This window comes from Camelina sativa, chromosome 3 (assembly GCF_030686135.1).
Source record: "Camelina sativa cultivar CO46 ecotype springtype chromosome 3, ASM3068613v1".
NCBI lineage: Eukaryota > Viridiplantae > Streptophyta > Magnoliopsida > Brassicales > Brassicaceae > Camelina > Camelina sativa.
The window spans coordinates 20,244,131-20,265,981 of NC_141882.1; positions in this window are offsets into that span (position 1 = coordinate 20,244,131).

Genomic DNA, 21,851 nt, shown 5'->3' on the forward strand with positions numbered 1-21,851 from the left:
TCAATGTTTTCTCGTATTTAGCCTGTTTCGGGACAAAATGGGTATATGTGGTGGCTAAACACTCCAAATTCAACGCGAACTCTTGTAATTAGTCAAATGCATTGGATTGTTGCATATTTGACCATAGAAAGAGTAACATTGCTGTTTACTGCTTTTAATCAATGTTGTCTCTCGGTTTTAGCATGTTTTCTCGGTTTAAGCCTGTTTTGGGATAAAACGGGTTCAATTGTTGTCTAAACACTCCAAATTCATCCCGAACTCTTACAATTAGTCAAATGCATTGGAATGTCACACATTCCGACCCTAGAAAGTGTAACAACGCTGTTTACTGCTTAGAATCAATGTTTTCTCGGTTTTAGCCTGTTTCGGGACAAAATGGGTATAAGTGGTGGCTAAACACTCCAAATTAAACGCGAACTCTTGTAATTAGTCAAATGCATTGGATTGTTGCATATTTTACCCAAGAAAGAGTAACATAGCTGTTTACTTCTTCGAATCAATGTTTTCTCTTGGTTTTAGCATGTTTACTCGGTTTAAGCCTGTTTTGGGATAAAACGGGTTCAACCGTTGTCTAAACACTCCCAATTCATCCTGAAATCTTACAATTAGTCAAATCCATAGGAATGTCACACATTCTGACCCTAGAAACAGTAACAACGCTGTTTAATGCTTAGAATCAATGTTTTTTCGGTTTTAGCCTCTTTCGGGACAAAATGGGTATAAGTGGTGGCTAAACACTCCAAATTCAGCGCGAAATCTTGTAATTAGTCAAATGCATTGGATTGTTACATATTTTACCCTAGAAAGAGTAACATCGCTGTTTACTGCTTCGAACCAATGTTTTCTCTCGGTTTTAGCATGTTTTCTCGGTTTAAGCCTGTTTTGGGATAAAACGGGTTCAGCTGTTGTCTAAACACTCCAAATTCATCCCGAACTCTTACAATTACTCAAATCCATTTGAATGTCACACATTCTGACCCTAGAAACAGTAACAACACTGTTTAATGCTTAGAATCAATGTTTTCTCGTATTTAGCCTGTTTCGGGACAAAATGGGTATATGTGGTGGCTAAACACTCCAAATTCAACGCGAACTCTTGTAATTAGTCAAATGCATTGGATTGTTGCATATTTGACCATAGAAAGAGTAACATTGCTGTTTACTGCTTTTAATCAATGTTGTCTCTCGGTTTTAGCATGTTTTCTCGGTTTAAGCCTGTTTTGGGATAAAACGGGTTCAATTGTTGTCTAAACACTCCAAATTCATCCCGAACTCTTACAATTAGTCAAATGCATTGGAATGTCACACATTCCGACCCTAGAAAGTGTAACAACGCTGTTTACTGCTTAGAATCAATGTTTTCTCGGTTTTAGCCTGTTTCGGGACAAAATGGGTATAAGTGGTGGCTAAACACTCCAAATTAAACGCGAACTCTTGTAATTAGTCAAATGCATTGGATTGTTGCATATTTTATCCAAGAAATAGTAAAATAGCTGTTTACTTCTTCGAATCAATGTTTTCTCTCGGTTTTAGCATGTTTTCTCGGTTTAAGCCTGTTTTGGGATAAAACGGGTTTAACTATTGTCTAAACACTCCAAATTCATCCCGAACTCTTACAATTAGTAAAATGCATTGGAATGTCACATATTCTGACCCTAGAAACAGTAACAACGCTGTTTACTGCTTAGAATCAACGTTTTCTCGGTTTTAGTCTGTTTCGGGACAAAATGGGTATAATTGGTGGCTAAACACTCCAAATTCAACGCGAACTCTTGTAATTAGTCAAATGCATTGGATTGTTGCATATTTTACCCTAGAAAGAGTAACATATCTGTTTACTTCTTCGAATCAATGTTTTCTCTCGGTTTTAGCATATTTTCTCGGTTTAAGCCTGTTTTGGGATAAAACGGGTTCAACTGTTGTCTAAACACTCCAAATTCATCCCGAACTCTTACAATTACTCAAATCCATTTGAATGTCACACATTCTGACCCTAGAAACAGTAACAACACTGTTTAATGCTTAGAATCAATGTTTTCTCGGATTTAGCCTGTTTCGGGACAAAATGGGTATATGTGGTGGCTAAACACTCCAAATTCAACGCGAACTCTTGTAATTAGTCAAATGCATTAGATTTTTGCATATTTGACCGTAGAAAGAGTAACATAGCTGTTTACTGCTTTGAATCAATGTTGTCTCTCGGTTTTAGCATGGTTTCTCGGTTTAAGCCTGTTTTGGGATAAAACGGGTTTAACTATTGTCTAAACACTCCAAATTCATCCCGAACTCTTACAATTAGTCAAATGCATTGGAATGTCACACATTCCGACCCTAGAAAGTGTAACAACGCTGTTTACTGCTTAGAATCAATGTTTTCTCGGTTTTAGCCTGTTTCGGGACAAAATGGGTATAAGTGGTGGCTAAACACTCCAAATTAAACGCGAACTCTTGTAATTAGTCAAATGCATTGGATTGTTGCATATTTTATCCAAGAAATAGTAAAATAGCTGTTTACTTCTTCGAATCAATGTTTTCTCTCGGTTTTAGCATGTTTTCTCGGTTTAAGCCTGTTTTGGGATAAAACGGGTTTAACTATTGTCTAAACACTCCAAACTCATCCCGAACTCTTACAATTAGTAAAATGCATTGGAATGTCACATATTCTGACCCTAGAAACAGTAACAACGCTGTTTACTGCTTAGAATCAACGTTTTCTCGGTTTTAGTCTGTTTCGGGACAAAATGGGTATAATTGGTGGCTAAACACTCCAAATTCAACGCGAACTCTTGTAATTAGTCAAATGCATTGGATTGTTGCATATTTTACCCTAGAAAGAGTAACATATCTGTTTACTTCTTCGAATCAATGTTTTCTCTCGGTTTTAGCATATTTTCTCGGTTTAAGCCTGTTTTGGGATAAAACGGGTTCAACTGTTGTCTAAACACTCCAAATTCATCCCGAACTCTTACAATTACTCAAATCCATTTGAATGTCACACATTCTGACCCTAGAAACAGTAACAACACTGTTTAATGCTTAGAATCAATGTTTTCTCGGATTTAGCCTGTTTCGGGACAAAATGGGTATATGTGGTGGCTAAACACTCCAAATTCAACGCGAACTCTTGTAATTAGTCAAATGGATTGGATTGTTGCATATTTGACCATAGAAAGAGTAACATTGCTGTTTACTGCTTTTAATCAATGTTGTCTCTCGGTTTTAGCATGTTTTCTCGGTTTAAGCCTGTTTTGGGATAAAACGGGTTCAATTGTTGTCTAAACACTCCAAATTCATCCCGAACTCTTACAATTAGTCAAATGCATTGGAATGTCACACATTCCGACCCTAGAAAGTGTAACAACGCTGTTTACTGCTTAGAATCAATGTTTTCTCGGTTTTAGCCTGTTTCGGGACAAAATGGGTATAAGTGGTGGCTAAACACTCCAAATTAAACGCGAACTCTTGTAATTAGTCAAATGCATTGGATTGTTGCATATTTTATCCAAGAAATAGTAAAATAGCTGTTTACTTCTTCGAATCAATGTTTTCTCTCGGTTTTAGCATGTTTTCTCGGTTTAAGCCTGTTTTGGGATAAAACGGGTTTAACTATTGTCTAAACACTCCAAATTCATCCCGAACTCTTACAATTAGTAAAATGCATTGGAATGTCACATATTCTGACCCTAGAAACAGTAACAACGCTGTTTACTGCTTAGAATCAACGTTTTCTCGGTTTTAGTCTGTTTCGGGACAAAATGGGTATAATTGGTGGCTAAACACTCCAAATTCAACGCGAACTCTTGTAATTAGTCAAATGCATTGGATTGTTGCATATTTTACCCTAGAAAGAGTAACATATCTGTTTACTTCTTCGAATCAATGTTTTCTCTTGGTTTTAGCATATTTTCTCGGTTTAAGCCTGTTTTGGGATAAAACGGGTTCAACTGTTGTCTAAACACTCCAAATTCATCCCGAACTCTTACAATTACTCAAATCCATTTGAATGTCACACATTCTGACCCTAGAAACAGTAACAACACTGTTTAATGCTTAGAATCAATGTTTTCTCGGATTTAGCCTGTTTCGGGACAAAATGGGTATATGTGGTGGCTAAACACTCCAAATTCAACGCGAACTCTTGTAATTAGTCAAATGCATAAGATTGTTGCATATTTGACCGTAGAAAGAGTAACATAGCTGTTTACTGCTTTGAATCAATGTTGTCTCTCGGTTTTAGCATGTTTTCTCGGTTTAAGCCTGTTTTGGGATAAAACAGGTTTAACTATTGTCTAAACACTCCAAATTCATCCCGAACTCTTACAATTAGTCAAATCCATTGGAATGTCACACATTCCGACCCTAGAAAGTGTAACAACGCTGTTTACTGCTTAGAATCAACGTTTTCTCGGTTTTAGTCTGTTTCGGGACAAAATGGGTATAAGTGGTGGCTAAACACTCCAAATTAAACGCGAACTCTTGTAATTAATCAAATGCATTGGATTGTTGCATATTTTACCCTAGAAATAGTAAAATAGCTGTTTACTTCTTCGAATCAATGTTTTCTCTCGGTTTTAGCATATTTTCTCGGTTTAAGCCTCTTTTGGGATAAAACGGGTTTAACTATTGTCTAAACACTCCAAATTCATCCCGAACTCTTACAATTACTCAAATCCATTTGAATGTCACACATTCTGACCCTAGAAACAGTAACAACACTGTTTAATGCTTAGAATCAACGTTTTCTCGGATTTAGTCTGTTTCGGGACAAAATGGGTATATGTGGTGGCTAAACACTCCAAATTCAACGCGAACTCTTGTAATTAGTCAAATGCATTGGATTGTTGCATATTTGACCGTAGAAAGAGTAACATAGCTGTTTACTGCTTTGAATCAATGTTGTCTCTCGGTTTTAGCATGTTTTCTCGGTTTAAGCCTGTTTTGGGATAAAACGGGTTCAATTGTTGTCTAAACACTCCAAATTCATCCCGAACTCTTACGATTAGTCAAATCCATTGGAACGTCACACATTCCGACCCTAGAAAGTGTAACAACGCTGTTTACTGCTTAGAATCAATGTTTTCTCGGTTTTAGCCTGTTTCGGGACAAAATGGGTATAAGTGGTGTCTAAACACTCCAAATTAAACGCGAACTCTTGTAATTAGTCAAATGCATTGGATTGTTGCATATTTTATCCAAGAAATAGTAAAATAGCTGTTTACTTCTTCGAATCAATGTTTTTTCTCGGTTTTAGCATGTTTTCTCGGTTTAAGCCTGTTTTGGGATAAAACGGGTTTAACTATTGTCTAAACACTCCAAATTCATCCCGAACTCTTACAATTAGTAAAATGCATTGGAATGTCACATATTCTGACCCTAGAAACAGTAACAACGCTGTTTACTGCTTAGAATCAACGTTTTCTCGCTTTTAGTCTGTTTCGGGACAAAATGGGTATAATTGGTGGCTAAACACTCCAAATTCAACGCGAAATCTTTTAATTAGTCAAATGCATTGTATTGTTGCATATTTGACCCTAGAAAGAGTAACATAGCTGTTTACTGCTTCGAACCAATGTTTTCTCTCGATTTTAGCCTGTTTTCTCGGTTTAAGCCTGTTTTGGGATAAAACGGGTTTAACTATTGTCTAAACACTCCAAATTCATCCCGCACTCTTACGATTAGTCAAATCCATTGGAATGTCACACATTCTGACCCTAGAAACAGTAACAACGCTGTTTACTGCTTAGAATCAACTTTTTCTCGGTTTTAGCCTGTTTCGGGACAAAATGGGTATAAGTGGTGGCTAAACACTCCAAATTCAACGCAAACTCTTGTAATTAGTCAAATGCATTGGATTGTTGCATATTTTACCCAAGAAATAGTAAAATAGCTGTTTACTTCTTCGAGTCAATGTTTTCTCTCGGTTTTAGCATGTTTTCTCGGTTTAAGCCTGTTTTGGGATAAAACGGGTTCAACTGTTGTCTAAACACTCCAAATTCATCCCGAAAACTTACTATTAGTCAAATCCATTGGAATGTCACACATTCTGACCCTAGAAACAGTAACAACGCTGTTTAATGCTTAGAATCAATGTTTTTTTGGTTTTAGCCTCTTTCGGGACAAAATGGGTATATGTGGTGGCTAAACACTCCAAATTCAACGCGAACTCTTGTAATTAGTCAAATGCATTGGATTGTTGCATATTTGACCATAGAAAGAGTAACATAGCTTTTTACTGCTTTGAATCAATGTTTTCTCTCGGTTTTAGCATGTTTACTCGGTTTAAGCCTGTTTTGGGATAAAACGGGTTCAACTGTTGTCTAAACACTCCCAATTCATCCTGAACTCTTACAATTAGTCAAATACATAGGAATGTCACACATTCTGACCCTAGAAACAGTAACAACGCTGTTTAATGCTTAGAATCAATGTTTTTTTGGTTTTAGCCTCTTTCGGGACAAAATGGGTATAAGTGGTGGCTAAACACTCCAAATTCAACGAGAAATCTTGTAATTAGTCAAATGCATTGGATTGTTGCATATTTTAACCCAGAAATAGTAAAATAGCTGTTTACTTCTTCGAGTCAATGTTTTCTCTCGGTTTTAGCATGTTTTCTCGGTTTAAGCCTGTTTTGGGATAAAACGGGTTCAATTGTTGTCTAAACACTCCAAATTCATCCTGAACTCTTACAATTACTCAAATCCATTTGAATGTCACACATTCTGACCCTAGAAACAGTAACAAAGCTGTTTAATGCTTAGAATCAATGTTTTTTCGGTTTTAGCCTCTTTCGGGACAAAATGGGTATATGTGGTGGCTAAACACTCCAAATTCAACGCGAACTCTTGTAATTAGTCAAATGCATTGGATTGTTGCATATTTGACCATAGAAAGAGTAACATAGCTGTTTACTGCTTTGAATCAATGTTGTCTCTCGGTTTTAGCATGTTTTCTCGGTTTAAGCCTGTTTTGGGATAAAACGGGTTCAATTGTTGTCTAAACACTCCAAATTCATCCCGAACTCTTACAATTTGTCAAATGCATTGGAATGTCACACATTCCGACCGTAGAAAGTGTAACAACGCTGTTTACTGCTTAGAATCAATGTTTTCTCGGTTTTAGCTTGTTTCGGGACAAAATGGGTATAAGTGATGGCTAAACACTCCAAATTAAACGCGAACTCTTGTAATTAGTTAAATGCATTGGATTGTTGCATATTTTACCCAAGAAAGAGTAACATAGCTGTTTACTTCTTCGAATCAATGTTTTCTCTCGGTTTTAGCATGTTTTCTCGGTTTAAGCCTGTTTTGGGATAAAACGGGTTCAACTGTTGTCTAAACACTCCAAATTCATCCCGAAAACTTACTATTAGTCAAATCCATTGGAATGTCACACATTCTGACCCTAGAAACAGTAACAATGCTGTTTAATGCTTAGAATCAATGTTTTTTTGGTTTTAGCCTCTTTCGGGACAAAATGGGTATATGTGGTGGCTAAACACTCCAAATTCAACGCGAACTCTTGTAATTAGTCAAATGCATTGGATTGTTGCATATTTGACCATAGAAAGAGTAACATAGCTTTTTACTGCTTTGAATCAATGTTTTCTCTCGGTTTTAGCATGTTTACTCGGTTTAAGCCTGTTTTGGGATAAAACGGGTTCAACTGTTGTCTAAACACTCCCAATTCATCCTGAACTCTTACAATTAGCCAAATACATAGGAATGTCACACATTCTGACCCTAGAAACAGTAACAACGCTGTTTAATGCTTAGAATCAATGTTTTTTTGGTTTTAGCCTCTTTCAGGACAAAATGGGTATAAGTGGTGGCTAAACACTCCAAATTCAACGAGAAATCTTGTAATTAGTCAAATGCATTGGATTGGTGCATATTTTACCCAAGAAATAGTAAAATAGCTGTTTACTTCTTCGAGTCAATGTTTTCTCTCGGTTTTAGCATGTTTTCTCGGTTTAAGCCTGTTTTGGGATAAAACGGGTTCAATTGTTGTCTAAACACTCCAAATTCATCCTGAACTCTTACAATTACTCAAATCCATTTGAATGTCACACATTCTGACCCTAGAAACAGTAACAACGCTGTTTAATGCTTAGAATCAATGTTTTTTCGGTTTTAGCCTCTTTCGGGACAAAATGGGTATATGTGGTGGCTAAACACTCCAAATTCAACGCGAACTCTTGTAATTAGTCAAATGCATTGGATTGTTGCATATTTGACCATAGAAAGAGTAACATAGCTGTTTACTGCTTTGAATCAATGTTGTCTCTCGGTTTTAGCATGTTTTCTCGGTTTAAGCCTGTTTTGGGATAAAACGGGTTCAATTGTTGTCTAAACACTCCAAATTCATCCCGAACTCTTACAATTTGTCAAATGCATTGGAATGTCACACATTCCGACCGTAGAAAGTGTAACAACGCTGTTTACTGCTTAGAATCAATGTTTTCTCGGTTTTAGCTTGTTTCGGGACAAAATGGGTATAAGTGATGGCTAAACACTCCAAATTAAACGCGAACTCTTGTAATTAGTTAAATGCATTGGATTGTTGCATATTTTACCCAAGAAAGAGTAACATAGCTGTTTACTTCTTCGAATCAATGTTTTCTCTCGGTTTTAGCATGTTTACTCGGTTTAAGCCTGTTTTGGGATAAAACGGGTTCAACTGTTGTCTAAACACTCCCAATTCATCCTGAACTCTTACAATTAGTCAAATCCATAGGAATGTCACACATTCTGACCCTAGAAACAGTAACAACGCTGTTTAATGCTTAGAATCAATGTTTTTTTGGTTTTAGCCTCTTTCGGGACAAAATGGGTATAAGTGGTGGCTAAACACTCCAAATTCAACGAGAAATCTTGTAATTAGTCAAATGCATTGGATTGTTACATATTTTACCCTAGAAAGAGTAACATCGCTGTTTACTGCTTCGAACCAATGTTTTCTCTCGGTTTTAGCATGTTTTCTCGGTTTAAGCCTGTTTTGGGATAAAACGGGTTCAACTGTTGTCTAAACACTCCAAATTCATCCCGAACTCTTACAATTACTCAAATCCATTTGAATGTCACACATTCTGACCCTAGAAACAGTAACAACACTGTTTAATGCTTAGAATCAACGTTTTCTCGGATTTAGTCTGTTTCGGGACAAAATGGGTATATGTGGTGGCTAAACACTCCAAATTCAACGCGAACTCTTGTAATTAGTCAAATGCATTGGATTGTTGCATATTTGACCGTAGAAAGAGTAACATAGCTGTTTACTGCTTTGAATCAATGTTGTCTCTCGGTTTTAGCATGTTTTCTCGGTTTAAGCCTGTTTTGGGATAAAACGGGTTCAATTGTTGTCTAAACACTCCAAATTCATCCCGAACTCTTACGATTAGTCAAATCCATTGGAACGTCACACATTCCGACCCTAGAAAGTGTAACAACGCTGTTTACTGCTTAGAATCAATGTTTTCTCGGTTTTAGCCTGTTTCGGGACAAAATGGGTATAAGTGGTGTCTAAACACTCCAAATTAAACGCGAACTCTTGTAATTAGTCAAATGCATTGGATTGTTGCATATTTTATCCAAGAAATAGTAAAATAGCTGTTTACTTCTTCGAATCAATGTTTTTTCTCGGTTTTAGCATGTTTTCTCGGTTTAAGCCTGTTTTGGGATAAAACGGGTTTAACTATTGTCTAAACACTCCAAATTCATCCCGAACTCTTACAATTAGTAAAATGCATTGGAATGTCACATATTCTGACCCTAGAAACAGTAACAACGCTGTTTACTGCTTAGAATCAACGTTTTCTCGGTTTTAGTCTGTTTCGGGACAAAATGGGTATAATTGGTGGCTAAACATTCCAAATTCAACGCGAAATCTTTTAATTAGTCAAATGCATTGTATTGTTGCATATTTGACCCTAGAAAGAGTAACATAGCTGTTTACTGCTTCGAACCAATGTTTTCTCTCGATTTTAGCCTGTTTTCTCGGTTTAAGCCTGTTTTGGGATAAAACGGGTTTAACTATTGTCTAAACACTCCAAATTCATCCCGCACTCTTACGATTAGTCAAATCCATTGGAATGTCACACATTCTGACCCTAGAAACAGTAACAACGCTGTTTACTGCTTAGAATCAACTTTTTCTCGGTTTTAGCCTGTTTCGGGACAAAATGGGTATAAGTGGTGGCTAAACACTCCAAATTAAACGCGAACTCTTGTAATTAGTCAAATGCATTGGAATGTTGCATATTTTACCCAAGAAAGAGTAAAATAGCTGTTTACTTCTTCGAATCAATGTTTTCTCTCGGTTTTAGCATGTTTACTCGGTTTAAGCCTGTTTTGGGATAAAACGGGTTCAACTGTTGTCTAAACACTCCCAATTCATCCTGAACTCTTACAATTAGTCAAATCCATAGGAATGTCACACATTCTGACCCTAGAAACAGTAACAACGCTGTTTAATGCTTAGAATCAATGTTTTTTTGGTTTTAGCCTCTTTCGGGACAAAATGGGTATAAGTGGTGGCTAAACACTCCAAATTCAACGAGAAATCTTGTAATTAGTCAAATGCATTGGATTGTTACATATTTTACCCTAGAAAGAGTAACATCGCTTTTTACTGCTTCGAACCAATGTTTTCTCTCGGTTTTAGCATGTTTTCTCGGTTTAAGCCTGTTTTGGGATAAAACGGGTTCAACTGTTGTCTAAACACTCCCAATTCATCCTGAACTCTTACAATTAGTCAAATCCATTTGAATGTCACACATTCTGACCCTAGAAACAGTAACAACGCTGTTTAATTCTTAGAATCAATGTTTTCTCGGATTTAGCCTGTTTCGGGACAAAATGGGTATAAGTGGTGGCTAAACACTCCAAATTAAACGCGAACTCTTGTAATTAGTTAAATGCATTGGATTGTTGCATATTTTACCCAAGAAAGAGTAACATAGCTGTTTACTTCTTCGAATCAATGTTTTCTCTCGGTTTTAGCATGTTTACTCGGTTTAAGCCTGTTTTGGGATAAAACGGGTTCAACTGTTGTCTAAACACTCCCAATTCATCCTGAACTCTTACAATTAGTCAAATCCATAGGAATGTCACACATTCTGACCCTAGAAACAGTAACAACGCTGTTTAATGCTTAGAATCAATGTTTTTTCGGTTTTAGCCTCTTTCGGGACAAAATGGGTATATGTGGTGGCTAAACACTCCAAATTCAACGCGAACTCTTGTAATTAGTCAAATGCATTGGATTGTTGCATATTTGACCATAGAAAGAGTAACATAGCTGTTTACTGCTTTGAATCAATGTTGTCTCTCGGTTTTAGCATGTTTTCTCGGTTTAACCCTGTTTTGGGATAAAACGGGTTCAATTGTTGTCTAAACACTCCAAATTCATCCCGAACTCTTACAATTTGTCAAATGCATTGGAATGTCACACATTCCGACCGTAGAAAGTGTAACAACGCTGTTTACTGCTTAGAATCAATGTTTTCTCGGTTTTAGCTTGTTTCGGGACAAAATGGGTATAAGTGATGGCTAAACACTCCAAATTAAACGCGAACTCTTGTAATTAGTTAAATGCATTGGATTGTTGCATATTTTACCCAAGAAAGAGTAACATAGCTGTTTACTTCTTCGAATCAATGTTTTCTCTCGGTTTTAGCATGTTTTCTCGGTTTAAGCCTGTTTTGGGATAAAACGGGTTCAACTGTTGTCTAAACACTCCAAATTCATCCCGAAAACTTACTATTAGTCAAATCCATTGGAATGTCACACATTCTGACCCTAGAAACAGTAACAATGCTGTTTAATGCTTAGAATCAATGTTTTTTTGGTTTTAGCCTCTTTCGGGACAAAATGGGTATATGTGGTGGCTAAACACTCCAAATTCAACGCGAACTCTTGTAATTAGTCAAATGCATTGGATTGTTGCATACTTGACCATAGAAAGAGTAACATAGCTTTTTACTGCTTTGAATCAATGTTTTCTCTCGGTTTTAGCATGTTTACTCGGTTTAAGCCTGTTTTGGGATAAAACGGGTTCAACTGTTGTCTAAACACTCCCAATTCATCCTGAACTCTTACAATTAGTCAAATCCATAGGAATGTCACACATTCTGACCCTAGAAACAGTAACAACGCTGTTTAATGCTTAGAATCAATGTTTTTTTGGTTTTAGCCTCTTTCGGGACAAAATGGGTATAAGTGGTGGCTAAACACTCCAAATTCAACGAGAAATCTTGTAATTAGTCAAATGCATTGGATTGTTACATATTTTACCCTAGAAAGAGTAACATCGCTGTTTACTGCTTCGAACCAATGTTTTCTCTCGGTTTTAGCATGTTTTCTCGGTTTAAGCCTGTTTTGGGATAAAACGGGTTCAACTGTTGTCTAAACACTCCAAATTCATCCCGAACTCTTACAATTACTCAAATCCATTTGAATGTCACACATTCTGACCCTAGAAACAGTAACAACACTGTTTAATTCTTAGAATCAATGTTTTCTCGGATTTAGCCTGTTTCGGGACAAAATGGGTATAAGTGGTGGCTAAACACTCCAAATTAAACGCGAACTCTTGTAATTAGTTAAATGCATTGGATTGTTGCATATTTTACCCAAGAAAGAGTAACATAGCTGTTTACTTCTTCGAATCAATGTTTTCTCTCGGTTTTAGCATGTTTACTCGGTTTAAGCCTGTTTTGGGATAAAACGGGTTCAACTGTTGTCTAAACACTCCCAATTCATCCTGAACTCTTACAATTAGTCAAATCCATAGGAATGTCACACATTCTGACCCTAGAAACAGTAACAACGCTGTTTAATGCTTAGAATCAATGTTTTTTCGGTTTTAGCCTCTTTCGGGACAAAATGGGTATATGTGGTGGCTAAACACTCCAAATTCAACGCGAACTCTTGTAATTAGTCAAATGCATTGGATTGTTGCATATTTGACCATAGAAAGAGTAACATAGCTGTTTACTGCTTTGAATCAATGTTGTCTCTCGGTTTTAGCATGTTTTCTCGGTTTAAGCCTGTTTTGGGATAAAACGGGTTCAATTGTTGTCTAAACACTCCAAATTCATCCCGAACTCTTACAATTACTCAAATCCATTTGAATGTCACACATTCTGACCCTAGAAACAGTAACAACACTGTTTAATTCTTAGAATCAATGTTTTCTCGGATTTAGCCTGTTTCGGGACAAAATGGGTATAAGTGGTGGCTAAACACTCCAAATTAAACGCGAACTCTTGTAATTAGTCAAATGCATTGGATTGTTGCATATTTGACCCTAGAAAGAGTAACATAGCTGTTTACTTCTTCGAATCAATGTTTTCTCTCGGTTTTAGCATGTTTTCTCGGTGTAAACCTCTTTTGGGATAAAACGGGTTCAACTGTTGTCTAAACACTCCAAATTCATCCCGAACTCTTACAATTAGTCAAATCCATTAGAATGTCACACATTCTGACCCTAGAAACAGTAACAACGCTGTTTACTGCTTAGAATCAACGTTTTCTCGGTTTTAGCCTGTTTCGGGACAAAATGGGTATACGTGGTGGCTAAACACTCCAAATTAAACGCGAACTCTTGTAATTAGTCAAATGCATTGGATTGTTGCATATTTTACCCAAGAAAGAGTAACATAGCTGTTTACTTCTTCGAATCAATGTTTTCTCTTGGGTTTAGCATGTTTACTCGGTTTAAGCCTGTTTTGGGATAAAACGGGTTCAACCGTTGTCTAAACACTCCCAATTCATCCTGAAATCTTACAATTAGTAAATTCCATAGGAATGTCACACATTCTGACCTTAGAAACAGTAACAACACTGTTTAATGCTTAGAATCAATGTTTTTTCGGTTTTAGCCTCTTTCGGGACAAAATGGGTATAAGTGGTGGCTAAACACTCCAAATTCAACGCGAAATCTTGTAATTAGTCAAATGCATTGGATTGTTACATGTTTTACCCTAGAAAGAGTAACATCGCTGTTTACTTCTTCGAATCAATGTTTTCTCTCGGTTTTAGCATGTTTTCTCGGTTTAAGCCTGTTTTGGGATAAAACGGGTTCAGCTGTTGTCTAAACACTCCAAATTCATCCCGAACTCTTACAATTACTCAAATCCATTTGAATGTCACACATTCTGACCCTAGAAACAGTAACAACACTGTTTAATGCTTAGAATCAACGTTTTCTCGGTTTTAGCCTGTTTCGGGACAAAATGGGTATACGTGGTGGCTAAACACTCCAAATTCAACGCGAACTCTTGTAATTAGTCAAATGCATTGGATTGTTGCATATTTGACCCTAGAAAGAGTAACATAGCTGTTTACTTCTTCGAATCAATGTTTTCTCTCGGTTTTAGCATGTTTTCTCGGTGTAAGCCTCTTTTGGGATAAAACGGGTTCAACTGTTGTCTAAACACTCCAAATTCATCCCGAACTCTTACAATTAGTCAAATCCATTGGAATGTCACACATTCTGACCCTAGAAACAGTAACAACGCTGTTTACTGCTTAGAATCAATGTTTTCTCGGTTTTAGCCTGTTTCGGGACAAAATGGGTGTAAGTGGTGGCTAAACACTCCAAATTATACGCGAACTCTTGTAATTAGTCAAATGCATTGGATTGTTGCATATTTTACCCAAGAAAGAGTAAAATAGCTGTTTACTTCTTCAAATCAATGTTTTCTCTCGGTTTTAGCATGTTTACTCGGTTTAAGCCTGTTTTGGGATAAAACGGGTTCAACTGTTATCTAAACACTCCCAATTCATCCTGAACTGTTACAATTAGTAAAATGCATTGGAATGTCACGTATTCTGACCCTAGAAACAGTAACAACGCTGTTTAATGCTTAGAATCAACGATTTCTCGGTTTTAGTCTGTTTCGGGACAAAGTGGGTATAACTGGTGGCTAAACACTCCAAATTCAACGCGAACTCTTGTAATTAGTCAAATGCATTGGATTGTTGCATATTTTACCCTAGAAAGAGTAACATATCTGTTTACTTCTTCGAATCAATGTTTTCTCTCGGTTTTAGCATATTTTCTCGGTTTAAGCCTGTTTTGGGATAAAACGGGTTCAACTGTTGTCTAAACACTCCAAATTCATCCCGAACTCTTACAATTACTCAAATTCATTTGAATGTCACATTCTGACCCTAGAAACAGTAACAACACTGTTTAATGCTTAGAATCAATGTTTTCTCGTATTTAGCCTGTTTCGGGACAAAATGGGTATATGTGGTGGCTAAACACTCCAAATTCAACGCGAACTCTTGTAATTAGTCAAATGCATTGGATTGTTGCATATTTGACCATAGAAAGAGTAACATAGCTGTTTACTGCTTTGAATCAATGTTGTCTCTCGGTTTTAGCATGTTTTCTCGGTTTAAGCCTGTTTTGGGATAAAACGGGTTCAATTGTTGTCTAAACACTCCAAATTCATCCCAAACTCTTACGATTTGTCAAATCCATTGGAATGTCACACATTCTGACCCTAGAAACAGTAACAACGCTGTTTACTGCTTAGAATCAATGTTTTCTCGGTTTTAGCCTGTTTCGGGACAAAATGGGTGTAAGTGGTGGCTAAACACTCCAAATTATACGCGAACTCTTGTAATTAGTCAAATGCATTGGATTGTTGCATATTTTACCCAAGAAAGAGTAAAATAGCTGTTTACTTCTTCGAATCAATGTTTTCTCTCGGTTTTAGCATGTTTACTCGGTTTAAGCCTGTTTTGGGATAAAACGGGTTCAACTGTTGTCTAAACACTCCCAATTCATCCCGAACTCTTACAATTAGTAAAATGCATTGGAATGTCACATATTTTGACCCTAGAAACAGTAACAACGCTGTTTAATGCTTAGAATCAACGTTTTCTCGGTTTTAGTCTGTTTCGGGACAAAGTGGGTATAACTGGTGGCTAAACACTCCAAATTCAACGCGAACTCTTGTAATTAGTCAAATGCATTGGATTGTTGCATATTTTACCCTAGAAAGAGTAACATATCTGTTTACTTACAATGCATCGGTTTTAGCATGTTTTCTCGGTTTAAGCCTCTTTTGGGATAAAACGGGTTCAACTGTTGTCTAAACACTCCAAATTCATCCCGAACTCTTACAATTTGTCAAATTCATTGGAATGTCACACATTCCAACCCTAGAAAGTGTAACAACGCTGTTTACTGCTTAGAATCAATGTTTTCTCGGTTTTAGCCTGTTTCGGGACAAAATGGGTATAAGTAGTGGCTAAACACTCCAAATTATACGCGAACTCTTGTAATTAGTCAAATGCATTGGATTGTTGCATATTTGACCATAGAAAGAGTAACATAGCTGTTTACTGCTTTGAATCAATGTTTTCTCTCGGTTTTAGCATGTTTACTCGGTTTAAGCCTGTTTTGGGATAAAACGGGTTCAACTGTTGTCTAAACACTCCCAATTCATCCTGAACTGTTACAATTAGTAAAATGCATTGGAATGTCACATATTTTGACCCTATAAACAGTAACAACGCTGTTTAATGCTTAGAACCAACGTTTTCTCGGTTTTAGTCTGTTTCGGGACAAAGTGGGTATAACTGGTGGCTAAACACTCCAAATTCAACGCGAACTCTTGTAATTAGTCAAATGCATTGGATTTTTGCATATTTTACCCTAGAAAGAGTAACATATCTGTTTACTTCTTCGAATCAATGTTTTCTCTCGGTTTTAGCATGTTTTCTCGGTGTAAGCCTCTTTTGGGATAAAACGGGTTCAATTGTTGTCTAAACACTCCAAATTCATCCCGAACTCTTACAATTAGTCAAATCCATTGGAATGTCACACATTCTGACCCTAGAAACAGTAACAACGCTGTTTAATGCTTAGAATCAATGTTTTTCGGTTTTAGCCTCTTTCGGGACAAAATGGGTATATGTGGTGGCTAAACACTCCAAATTCAACGCGAACTCTTGTAATTAGTCAAATGCATTGGATTGTTGCATATTTGACCATAGAAAGAGTAACATAGCTGTTTACTGCTTTGAATCAATGTTGTCTCTCGGTTTTAGCATGTTTTCTCGGTTTAAGCCAGTTTTGGGATAAAACGGGTTCAACTGTTGTCTAAACACTCCAAATTCATCCCGAACTCTTACAATTACTCAAATCCATTTGAATGTCACACATTCTGACCCTAGAAACAGTAACAATACTCTTTAATGCTTAGAATCAATGTTTTCTCGGATTTAGCCTGTTTCGGGACAAAATGGGTATAAGTGGTGGCTAAACACTCCAAATTCAACGCGAACTCTTGTAATTAGTCAAATGCATTGGATTGTTGCATATTTGACCCTAGAAAGAGTAAAATAGCTGTTTACTTCTTCGAATCAATGTTTTCTCTCGGTTTTAGCATGTTTTCTCGGTATAAGCCTCTTTTGGGATAAAACGGGTTCAACTGTTGTCTAAACACTCCAAATTCATCCCGAACTCTTACAATTTGTCAAATTCATTGGAATGTCACACATTCCGACCCTAGAAAGTGTAACAACGCTGTTTACTGCTTAGAATCAATGTTTTCTCGGTTTTAGCCTGTTTCGGGACAAAATGGGTATAAGTGGTGGCTAAACACTCCAAATTATACGCGAACTCTTGTAATTAGTCAAATGCATTGGATTGTTGCATATTTTACCCAAGAAAGAGTAAAATAGCTGTTTACTTCTTCGAATCAATGTTTTCTCTCGGTTTTAGCATGTTTACTCGGTTTAAGCCTGTTTTGGGATAAAACGGGTTCAACTGTTGTCTAAACACTCCCAATTCATCCTGAACTGTTACAATTAGTAAAATGCATTGGAATGTCACATATTTTGACCCTAGAAACAGTAACAACGCTGTTTAATGCTTAGAATCAACGTTTTCTCGGTTTTAGTCTGTTTCGGGACAAAGTGGGTATAACTGGTGGCTAAACACTCCAAATTCAACGCGAACTCTTGTAATTAGTCAAATGCATTGGATTGTTGCATATTTTACCCTAGAAAGAGTAACATTTCTGTTTACTTCTTCGAATCAATGTTTTCTCTTGGTTTTAGCATATTTTCTCGGTTTAAGCCTGTTTTGGGATAAAACGGGTTCAACTGTTGTCTAAACACTCCAAATTCATCCCGAACTCTTACAATTACTCAAAACCATTTGAATGTCACACATTCTGACCCTATAAACAGTAACAATACTGTTTAATGCTTAGAATCAATGTTTTCTCGGATTTAGCCTGTTTCGGGACAAAATGGGTATATGTGGTGGCTAAACACTCCAAATTCAACGCGAACTCTTGTAATTAGTCAAATGCATTGGATTGTTGCATATTTGACCATAGAAAGAGTAACATAGCTGTTTGCTGCTTTGAATCAATGTTGTCTCTCGGTTTTAGCATGTTTTCTCGGTTTAAGCCTGTTTTGGGATAAAACAGGTTCAATTGTTGTCTAAACACTCCAAATTCATCCCGAACTCTTACAATTAGTCAAATCCATTGGAATGTCACACATTCTGACCCTAGAAACAGTAACAACGCTGTTTACTGCTTAGAATCAACGTTTTCTCGGTTTTAGCCTGTTTCGGGACAAAATGGGTAAAAGTGGTGGCTAAACACTCCAAATTCAACGCGAACTCTTGTAATTAGTCAAATGCATTGGATTGTTGCATATTTTACCCAAGAAATAGTAAAATAGCTGTTTACTTCTTCGAGTCAATGTTTTCTCTCGGTTTTAGCATGTTTTCTCGGTTTAAGCCTGTTTTGGGATAAAACGGGTTCAATTGTTGTCTAAACACTCCAAATTCATCCCGAACTCTTACAATTAGTCAAATCCATTGGAATGTCACACATTCTGACCCTAGAAACAGTAACAACGCTGTTTAATGCTTAGAATCAATGTTTTTTCGGTTTAGCCTCTTTCGGGACAAAATGGGTATATGTGGTGGCTAAACACTCCAAATTCAACGCGAACTCTTGTAGTTAGTCAAATGCATTGGATTGTTGCATATTTGACCATAGAAAGAGTAACATAGCTGTTTACTGCTTTGAATCAATGTTGTCTCTCGGTTTTAGCATGTTTTCTCGGTTTAAGCCTGTTTTGGGATAAAACGGGTTCAACTGTTGTCTAAACACTCCAAATTCATCCCGAACTCTTACAATTACTCAAATCCATTTGAATGTCACACATTCTGACCCTAGAAACAGTAACAACGCTGTTTACTGCTTAGAATCAACGTTTTCTCGGTTTTAGCCTGTTTCGGGACAAAATGGGTATAAGTGGTGGCTAAACACTCCAAATTCAACGTGAACTCTTGTAATTAGTCAAATGAATTGGATTGTTGCATATTTTACCCAAGAAATAGTAAAATAGCTGTTTACTTCTTCGAGTCAATGTTTTCTCTCGGTTTTAGCATGTTTTCTCGGTGTAAGCCTCTTTTGGGATAAAACGGGTTCAATTGTTGTCTAAACACTCCAAATTCATCCCGAACTCTTACAATTAGTCAAATCCATTGGAATGTCACACATTCTGACCCTAGAAACAGTAACAACGCTGTTTAATGCTTAGAATCAATGTTTTTTCGGTTTTAGTCTCTTTCGGGACAAAATGGGTATATGTGGTGGCTAAACACTCCAAATTCAATGCGAACTCTTGTAATTAGTCAAATGCATTGGATTGTTGCATATTTGACCATAGAAAGAGTAACATAGCTGTTTACTGCTTTGAATCAATGTTGTCTCTCGGTTTTAGCATGTTTTCTCGGTTTAAGCCTGTTTTGGGATAAAACGGGTTCAATTGTTGTCTAAACACTCCAAATTCATCCCGAACTCTTACAATTAGTCAAATCCATTGGAATGTCACACATTCTGACCCTAGAAACAGTAACAACGCTGTTTACTGCTTAAAATCAACGTTTTCTCGGTTTTAGCCTGTTTCGGGACAAAATGGGTATAAGTGGTGGCTAAACACTCCAAATTCAACGCGAACTCTTGTAATTAGTCAAATGCATTGGATTGTTGCATATTTTACCCAAGAATTAGTAAAATAGCTGTTTACTTCTTCGAGTCAATGTTTTCTCTCGGTTTTAGCATGTTTTCTCGGTGTAAGCCTCTTTTGGGATAAAACGGGTTCAATTGTTGTCTAAACACTCCAAATTCATCCCGAACTCTTACAATTAGTCAAATCCATTGGAATGTCACACATTCTGACCCTAGAAACAGTAACAACGCTGTTTAATGCTTAGAATCAATGTTTTTTCGGTTTTAGCCTCTTTCGGGACAAAATGGGTATATGTGGTGGCTAAACACTCCAAATTCAACGCGAACTCTTGTAATTAGTCAAATGCATTGGATTGTTGCATATTTGACCATAGAAAGAGTAACATAGCTGTTTGCTGCTTTGAATCAATGTTGTCTCTCGGTTTTAGCATGTTTTCTCGGTTTAAGCCTGTTTTGGGATAAAACGGGTTCAATTGTTGTCTAAACACTCCAAATTCATCCCGAACTCTTACAATTAGTCAAATCCATTGGAATGTCACACATTCTGACCCTAGAAACAGTAACAACGCTGTTTACTGCATAGAATCAACGTTTTCTCGGTTTTAGCCTGTTTCGGGACAAAATGGGTAAAAGTGGTGGCTAAACACTCCAAATTCAACGCGAACTCTTGTAATTAGTCAAATGCATTGGATTGTTGCATATTTTACCCAAGAAATAGTAAAATAGCTGTTTACTTCTTCGAGTCAATGTTTTCTCTCGGTTTTAGCATGTTTTCTCGGTTTAAGCCTGTTTTGGGATAAAACGGGTTCAATTGTTGTCTAAACACTCCAAATTCATCCCGAACTCTTACAATTAGTCAAATCCATTGGAATGTCACACATTCTGACCCTAGAAACAGTAACAACGCTGTTTAATGCTTAGAATCAATGTTTTTTCGGTTTAGCCTCTTTCGGGACAAAATGGGTATATGTGGTGGCTAAACACTCCAAATTCAACGCGAACTCTTGTAGTTAGTCAAATGCATTGGATTGTTGCATATTTGACCATAGAAAGAGTAACATAGCTGTTTACTGCTTTGAATCAATGTTGTCTCTCGGTTTTAGCATGTTTTCTCGGTTTAAGCCTGTTTTGGGATAAAACGGGTTCAATTGTTGTCTAAACACTCCAAATTCATCCCGAACTCTTACAATTAGTCAAATCCATTGGAATGTCACACATTCTGACCCTAGAAACAGTAACAACGCTGTTTACTGCTTAAAATCAACGTTTTCTCGGTTTTAGCCTGTTTCGGGACAAAATGGGTATAAGTGGTGGCTAAACACTCCAAATTCAACGCGAACTCTTGTAATTAGTCAAATGCATTGGATTGTTGCATATTTTACCCAAGAAATAGTAAAATAGCTGTTTACTTCTTCGAGTCAATGTTTTCTCTCGGTTTTAGCATGTTTTCTCGGTGTAAGCCTCTTTTGGGATAAAACGGGTTCAATTGTTGTCTAAACACTCCAAATTCATCCCGAACTCTTACAATTAGTCAAATCCATTGGAATGTCACACATTCTGACCCTAGAAACAGTAACAACGCTGTTTAATGCTTAGAATCAATGTTTTTTCGGTTTTAGCCTCTTTCGGGACAAAATGGGTATATGTGGTGGCTAAACACTCCAAATTCAACGCGAACTCTTGTAATTAGTCAAATGCATTGGATTGTTGCATATTTGACCATAGAAAGAGTAACATAGCTGTTTGCTGCTTTGAATCAATGTTGTCTCTCGGTTTTAGCATGTTTTCTCGGTTTAAGCCTGTTTTGGGATAAAACGGGTTCAATTGTTGTCTA